Source organism: Eucyclogobius newberryi, unplaced genomic scaffold (genome assembly GCF_026437365.1).
Source record: "Eucyclogobius newberryi isolate DKJ021-1_F unplaced genomic scaffold, fEucNew1.0.hap1 SCAF_21, whole genome shotgun sequence".
In the NCBI taxonomy this organism is placed as follows: domain Eukaryota; kingdom Metazoa; phylum Chordata; class Actinopteri; order Gobiiformes; family Gobiidae; genus Eucyclogobius; species Eucyclogobius newberryi.
The window spans coordinates 2,826,482-2,834,041 of record NW_027315846.1 but is presented as its reverse complement, the minus strand read 5'-3'; the positions used below and the strand labels follow the sequence as shown (position 1 = coordinate 2,834,041).

At 51.0% G+C, this 7,560-nt stretch overlaps 1 non-coding gene across 1 annotated transcript; it reads left to right on the top strand.

Annotated features, from left to right (window-relative positions):
• Positions 1 to 7,487: 7,487 nt before the first annotated feature.
• On the top strand, positions 7,488 to 7,560 carry trnaa-agc (transfer RNA alanine (anticodon AGC)). Its single transcript has one exon. It is a non-coding gene; the product is annotated as a tRNA-Ala (tRNA).

The window sequence follows — 7,560 nt, the reverse complement described above, 5'->3', positions numbered from 1 at the left end:
CACGTTTGTTTGTAACGATGTTGGTCGTGTGAGTGTTAAACGTGGAGTTGTAGAAGGTGTTTCCTCCACAAAGTGTTAAAACTGTTAAACGCACAGATCCGAGTGCGCGGGGGGGACACGGGGGCGGCGCATGGGGGGCTTCTCCAGGGGGGCCCGGTGCCCTGCTGTTTGCTGTATATTTTGGAGTAATTTGATGCACTGATTTCAAACAATGTGGTGATTGTCTGTCACGATCTCACACCCCTCGGATTCGGCGCTGATGTCATTTCCTCCGTCACGTTTCAAGTGCATCTTTATAAATAAAACCTATACTACTATTTATGAGTCTGTTTGAGTGATTTAGCTATTCTCATTAATAACAGTTGAAATAAATGTGACTAATTATGATAAATATTTTAGAATAATGCGGAGATGTACTTGAAAAAGCCCATGAGATTGACCCTGAGAGCAAAGAGTAGAAATAAGGGGCGATAAAAGCACAAGAGTTCATCTGCTTTGACCTTCCTCTGCCCTTCCTCTTCCCCCCTGACCCTCTTTCCTCAGAAGTGTGATCGACAGTGGCCCTCAGCTAAAGTAAACACTGATGCACCAAACTGAGAGCAGAACAATGAACAGAAGTGTGAACAAATGAACTTGATTTAATTCCAAACAGAGAAAGCGCCTCACACCTCAAGACCCAGAACACAAGGTTAATGCAGTATATACAGTATTTACAATGATATTTAAAAGTGTGGGACCCCCTAAAACTATGTGGGGGGATTTCCTGTCTTGTCCTTGAGGCGCTGCTCAGCCAACCACTGTTCCACAGTTTGGCCCCCAGAGGAACTGGCACAAAAAGCGGCCTTGCCGTTGAAGCTGTGCCCTAATTCCTTAGTTTTGGGCTGCCCACACTTTGAGCACTTGTTGAATGCCACTTTTCGGACATACAGTCTTTTAAAGTCCCCCCTAGCTTCCTGTTCAGCCCGGCGTCGCCTGTTCCGCTGTGTGAAGCGGGACACAGTCAGAGGAGGTCCAGGAGCCGCTGCACTGGGCGCATCACCTGCACCGGGCGCTGCACTGGGCGCATCACCTGCACCGGGCGCTGCTCCGGGCGCTGTTCTGGGCGCTGCCCCGGGCGCTGCTCTGTGCGCTGCTCCGGGCGCTGCTCCGGGCGCTGCTCCGGGCGCTGCTCCGGGCGCTGCTGAGGGTCCAACAGCAAAAGGGCCTGCACTCATCAGGTAAATCCCAGACAGTGGCGCAGGAGCCGGGAGTAACAGGAATTGTGCTGGCACTGGTGGAGGAGGAGCCGGGAGTGACAGGTGGTGTCCTGGCCCTGGTGGAGGAGGAGCCGGGAGTGACAGGTGGTGTCCTGGCCCTGGTGGAGGAGGAGCCGGGAGTGACAGGTGGTGTCCTGGCCCTGGTGGAGGAGGAGCCGGGAGTGACAGGTGGTGTCCTGGCCCTGGTGGAGGAGGAGCCGGGAGTGACAGGTGGTGTCCTGGCCCTGGTGGAGGAGGAGCCGGGAGTGACAGGTGGTGTCCTGGCCATGGTGGAGGACGAGCTGCTGCTTGGGCGATGGGCCGTACGGCTGTGGCACTGACAGGTCGTCTTCCCGGCCTCAGCTTAGGCCTCAGAACTGGAGCCTGTAAATGCAGACGATGCAATATATAACATTTAGTTTACTACTTCAAATCTTGACCCGCTCCAAAAACAGGTGTGAAATGAGACTTTAATACGTGTACTTTATGTGTTCATAGGTGAATTAAATGCTGTTGTGTGAGTCAAGTATTCTTAACTCTAAATGAAGTACTCACTGAAGGCTGGTCTCCCACACTGGACTCTGGTGTCACAGAGGATGGATCCTGGGCAGGAGGCTGAGGCGGGGCGCAGACTCCCTCTGCCTGGCTGGATGTGGAGGGCTGTGGCGAGGCGGGTCCTGATGCAGGAAACTGGGGGTCCAAGGCCTGGTCCTTTGCCCTGCTGCTCTGAGCTGGACCGATGTGAGACGGCTCAAACAGGACAGGCACCGTGAAGTCCTCTATGTCCTCCACAAAGCCTTCGTCCTGTGCCGACTGCTCGTCCTGCAGCTGCTCCTCGAGCATGTCCTCCTCTGCAGGGGCCTCCACAGTCAGAGCTACACCTGTCTGACTGTACAGATACTCTACACCCAGCAGCTCGCCTGCACAAAACATGCCCATAACAGCAGTTAAATTACATTCAAGACATATCAATAATATGCATTATTATACATAAATAATATACATTATCGTGGTAGCAGTTTAAAAATAGTTTAAGAGTTTTTAATACATATTTTCTCCATACATCGTTTCCTCAGTGTATTACCTGTGTAAGCCCCAACAGGACGGTAGTTATCAACCAGGGACCTCCCCAGGAACTTTAGGCTGAGCCTGTGCAGAGCCTCCTTCTTGGTGCTGTTGTAGATGCACAGGCTCTGTCTCTCCCCCGTCAAGGCGTTCTCCATCCGGTCCTCGTTCCAGCGCATCAGGCCGTCCAGGAGATAGGCCTGGAAGTGCACGTCACTGGCACTTGTCCCTGGTTAAAACAAACAAAGAACATTTACATCATCAATTCAGATTGAAAATAAGAGCAAACTTTGCCTAAAAGTGATGACCCACCGGGAATGAAGCGGTTCAGGTGGAGGTGGAAGGACTCCAGGGAGGTGCAGCCGCGGGCGCAGCTATAGGTGCTGAGCTCCACACCTCCCTTCTTCAGGCTGCCTGTCCTCATGTACAGGGAGACGCCCTGAGGGTCCTGGATACAGGCAATGTGCCTCTGCTGGTCCTTCCAGATCTGCTGGATGTGCTCATGGTCCAGCAGTGGAACACCCAGCATGTCCCGCCCTGCATCACTGTCCAGCTCATCGATGAGCGCCTTGATCTCCCTGGTGGTCACCTCCACTCCCCTCGTCCTCCTCTTGCAGTGCAGCGCCAGCTCCCTCCTGCTGATCCGCTTATTGATGGCCGCCTCCGCCACAGCTCCCATCCCCGCGGCCAGGAGCTCCTCCTGCTTTGCCCGGCGCAGAGCTGCCACATCCTCCTGGTCCCACTCGAAGATGCAGCTCGAGAGCCGAGCCATGAAAAGTCCGTAGAGCGGATGAGCCTCCGAGTTGACTCCAGCGGCGAAACGCCGCATGAAGTGCCAGATGTCGAGGCGAACTTGGAGCTCATCCCACTCTAGGAACATGGCTCTGACCTGGGACTGACCGTGGGGGCTGCAGCAGTGTCTGTCCACGTACATGACGTGAGGGGGATTCACTCCTGCCTCCCTGTAGCGCCGCACGAGCCCCGCTGCCATGGCCCACAGTCCCTGCCCCTGTGCCACAGTGAGCACCGAGCACAGCACCTGGCCGTACTCGTTCCCCACGCTGGTGCACCAGGCTGCGGTGTTTGCGGCTGCTCCAGCCAGCTTTTTGGTCACCTGAAATGCAAAATGAAAATAAAATATTAGATTTACAAGTGTAATTATTAGTCATTCTTATGCGCCAATAACACATTTCACAACAAGAATGAAATGAGTCTTACCTTCTTGGTGGAGTCCAGCTTTAGGATGGCGCCATACACGGAGGTGATACTTGCTTTGACCTCATCCAGCCGGGTCAGCACGTCCCTGCAGTAGACGTTCAGCAGCCACTTGGGTTTGGGGAGGGCAGGGAGGGGCGGAGGGTCAGAGAGGATGGGAGGCTCCACAAGGTCACGGAAGAACGGTTCGCACGCCGTATAGTAGTGCAGCGCGCGGTCTACCCACACCTCGCTGTGCTCCTCCCTCAGCTTCTTATAGAGCTGCGTCACGCTGTTGCCCCGCGTCCTCTCCCGCATCATCCGGACCACACGCATGTCACACGTGTACCTGCAGTAAGTTAAAACATTGAATTTAATGTCATACATTCATAAAGACAGCTGGAGTATTCATTGTGTGAGTGTGAGCTCGTCTTTGTGGGGTTTGAGTATTAAATGATGTATTCTTAATGTTACGCACTGAATGGACAGAACTTTTTGTTGTTGTAAATGTTGAAATTACAATAAAGTTTGTAAAAGTAGTGCAATGCCTTGTGTTTACTAGTTTATGTTCTAATGATAAAGGTGTCGTACCTGTAGGTCAGGATGGCGGGAAACTGGTAGCGGTGCCCCATGTCCAGCTGCTTCAGGATCTCCTCAGACCAGCCCGGGTACTTCTTCCTGCACCGCTTGCACTCCAGATACTCTGTGGCCATGTCGTACCACCCGTCTATGTCCAGGACCTGGCGCACCGTGCGGTACAGACCGGCCGCGGTCAGCTTGCGATGACCACAGTTGGGCTGGACACAGACGAGTGGAATGGACCACATTTTCAGAGGCATCCAGAGGAACAGCGGGCGGCAGAAGAAGACATCTGCAGAGGCAGGAGGCTGCGTGTGGATCAGCGGTGCCTGAGGAGGGTACCACCAGAACTTCAGCTCGGCAACGAGCTCTGGCCTCCCAGTTCTGGGGTTGGCTCTGAACAATGACTTCCTGATCCAGTCGTGCTGGAACGGGGGAAGCTGCTCAGCCCAGTGGGAAGGAAGCTCTGGGGTTGGATGGAGCACAGCAGGTGGTGCCAGAGGAGCGGGCACAGGAGGTGGTGCCTGAGGAGCAGGCACACGAGCTAAAAAGAGGAGGCAGGCAATTAGTTTATGCTACGTGAAGAGGGTCAGCGCTCACTATTCATTCACCACTGGACAGCTCCTACACAGTGATCACAGCATGAATGGATAATTAGTAGTTTGGCAGGATGATGAAATGAGTCCCACATCGGTGTCATGAAACACCACTTTCTATGCAGAAAAGAAAGAAAGTGAATTAAGATGGTTATGCAGCTGTAAGGCCTTCTAATGACAACATTCTGCCACCACACTCATTCCAGGGGTCCAAGGGATGTGGGAAATGGTGAAAAACACTCAGCAACTGCGACATAAAAGAAATAAACACTTAACATACACCTGTAGTTTTCGTTATTGTTTTAAGGAATGCATGTAGTTCAACATGTGGGTGTGACCCCTCATTCGCCCGGAGAGTTACATTGAAGAAAAAGGTTCAGTTGTATCATCTGGACAGTTTTAGAAAAAACAAGACGTTCCGACTTTCATCCAAGAGTCATTGTCAATTGGCGAATTTAGACCGAGAACTCGGATATTTATTCTATTCTGTGGTAAGCCCCGCCCACCGGACGAGCCCATCTGAAGTAAAATAAAAAGTTGTTTGTTTCAACAGAAACTTACACCTCTTTGTGTTCTAACGAGCTAACCTTTTGTTTGCTATCAATCCTTTAATGGGCTTTTAGTCTCCCTTTTGTTTGTGTGTCCCTGGCTAACTCTCCCTGAGGACCTGATTCGCATCTGAATGTCCTGGACGTCGACCTCTCCAAGGATTCAAAATTTCATTATAAAACACTGGGCGGTTGAACCTTAAAGAGGCTATTTTTGTTAAATGTTGTGTTAAATACCACACCTTCAGGGAGTTGTTCCTCAGCCTGTGGGGCAGCGGTCAGCATCTCCAGGTCGTCCTCCTGCTTAATGAAGTCCACCGCAGCAGCGTCTGTGAAATGACGTCAGATAGTGAGCACATGTCTCCAACATCCTGTGTGCAGTAAACCCTTTACTCACCAGAGAAGAGACTGGACTCTGATGGAGGGGGGGCACGAGCAGGAGGAGCAGCAGGTGCAGGCAGGAGCCCAGCAGCAGACACAGTGTCAGGTGAAGCAGCAGGAGCATCATCATCAGAAGCCGTCCTCTGCAGCACATACTCCCTGAAGAGGGCCATGTTGGTGTTGGGCCTGGTCTGAGTCTCTTTCTTCAGGAAGGTGATGAGGTCCCTGGCCTTGTTGCTTGGGTCCTCATACACCTCCTTCATGGACCTGCCCCTGAAGTCCCCGAACTCCACCTCCAGACACCCATAGTCTCCAGTCCTCTGAGCCTCCAGCTGCAAAGCCTGGTTCCTCTTGAACGCCTCCACCTCCTCTCCAACCTGCCTGATCTGGGAGGTGTACTTGAGGAACAGGTGCTTGTTTGCTGACAGCGGGTTGTCCCTCTCCTCCTCTCCGGAAAAGCTGACGATCAGGCACACAGCATAACCCAGGGAATTCTCCAGAAGCCACCGGAACCTCTGGCCCTGGTACTTCCCCATCTGGAGTTTGCAGTGGGCCAGCACCAGGAACCCGTCACCAGGATCTCCCCCGTTCTCCCGGACAAAAGCAGCGGCCTCCGCCAACACCTCCTCTTTGCTGCGGGCCCTCTCAGACAGCAGAGCCTCCCTCCTGTTCGCCTCCTCAGTAGGAGCCATCAGGAGGCAACGGTGCTGATCCGAAGATTGGGTAAACACAGGATATGCGTACATGATCTGAGAGAAAACAGACAGAAACAAACAGTGGACTACATGAGATGCACTTTTACAATAAAACAATATAAGAATCATCCAAATGTTCTGGATTCATATAAAAACTCCCCTTTGTCATTTAACAGTTTATTTAATCCTGTTTTGAATTATACCATGTTTGAACTCCATTCGTTTTTTCCATGTGTACTTTTTACTTTTACTTGTACTTGTGATTGAGTATTTTTAGCCTTGTAACAGTGTTTACCTGAGTACAAATACTCTATAACTGTCCGGACAACAAACCAGACGAAAAACTATTTTGCGCCACATTTTCCGCGGGATTTACTTCATAAATAATCTTTTTGTCATAAAATTATCACTTATTTGATATATAACTGGTACATATGAATACTAATACTAACTAATACTTCACTAAGTTACGATCATAGGACGTCTCCAAACACGTCTAATTCAACAGTGAACAACTTTCCACCAGCACAGATTATTACAGACGCATTACTTCGTAGCTTCAACTCTTTCTGTAAACTTGTCATCCACAAATACACAACAAAACGCTCTATTTCAAGTCCTGTTAGCCACTAAAACCTCCTCAGTTTGTACTCACCGCTCGTAATGTCACAAACCCAGAGAGTTGAGGAAAGAAAGCGGCGCCGCGTGTCTCCGGAGCATCTAAGAGTCCGTGACGTGACGCGTTTGCTCCAAAGACGCTGATTGGCTGTTGTGGGCCGACTTTCCGTGTGCTCTGACGTGATTGGCTGTTGTGGGCCGCCTTTGGGCGAGCTTTCCTTGTGCTCTGACGTGATTGGCTGTTTGTGAGCGGACTTTGATCGAGGCTCTGTGACGTATTTCCTGAGCGCAGAAGTGATCACGTGACAGCTGAACAAGCCCCGGTCTTTCGTCTTTATTATTATTATTATTATTATTATTATTATTATATTTTTGTACAAAACCAAGACATCAACTTAGATCACATCCGCTCTTCATAATCTTAACGTTTGCTCTTCATTTTGTTAGACACGTGTCTGCTCAGTTTAATTGGCAGTATTTTGACTCGTGGCCACAGCTTTAGCTCGTTGTGCTAACATGCTAAGCCAGGCGCGTATGTCTGTTTATATTTGTATGACGTCAATGCGCATGCTCAGTGGGGGATTAGCTCAGATGGTAGAGCGCTCGCTTAGCATGCGAGAGGTAGCGGGATCGATGCCCGCATCCTCCA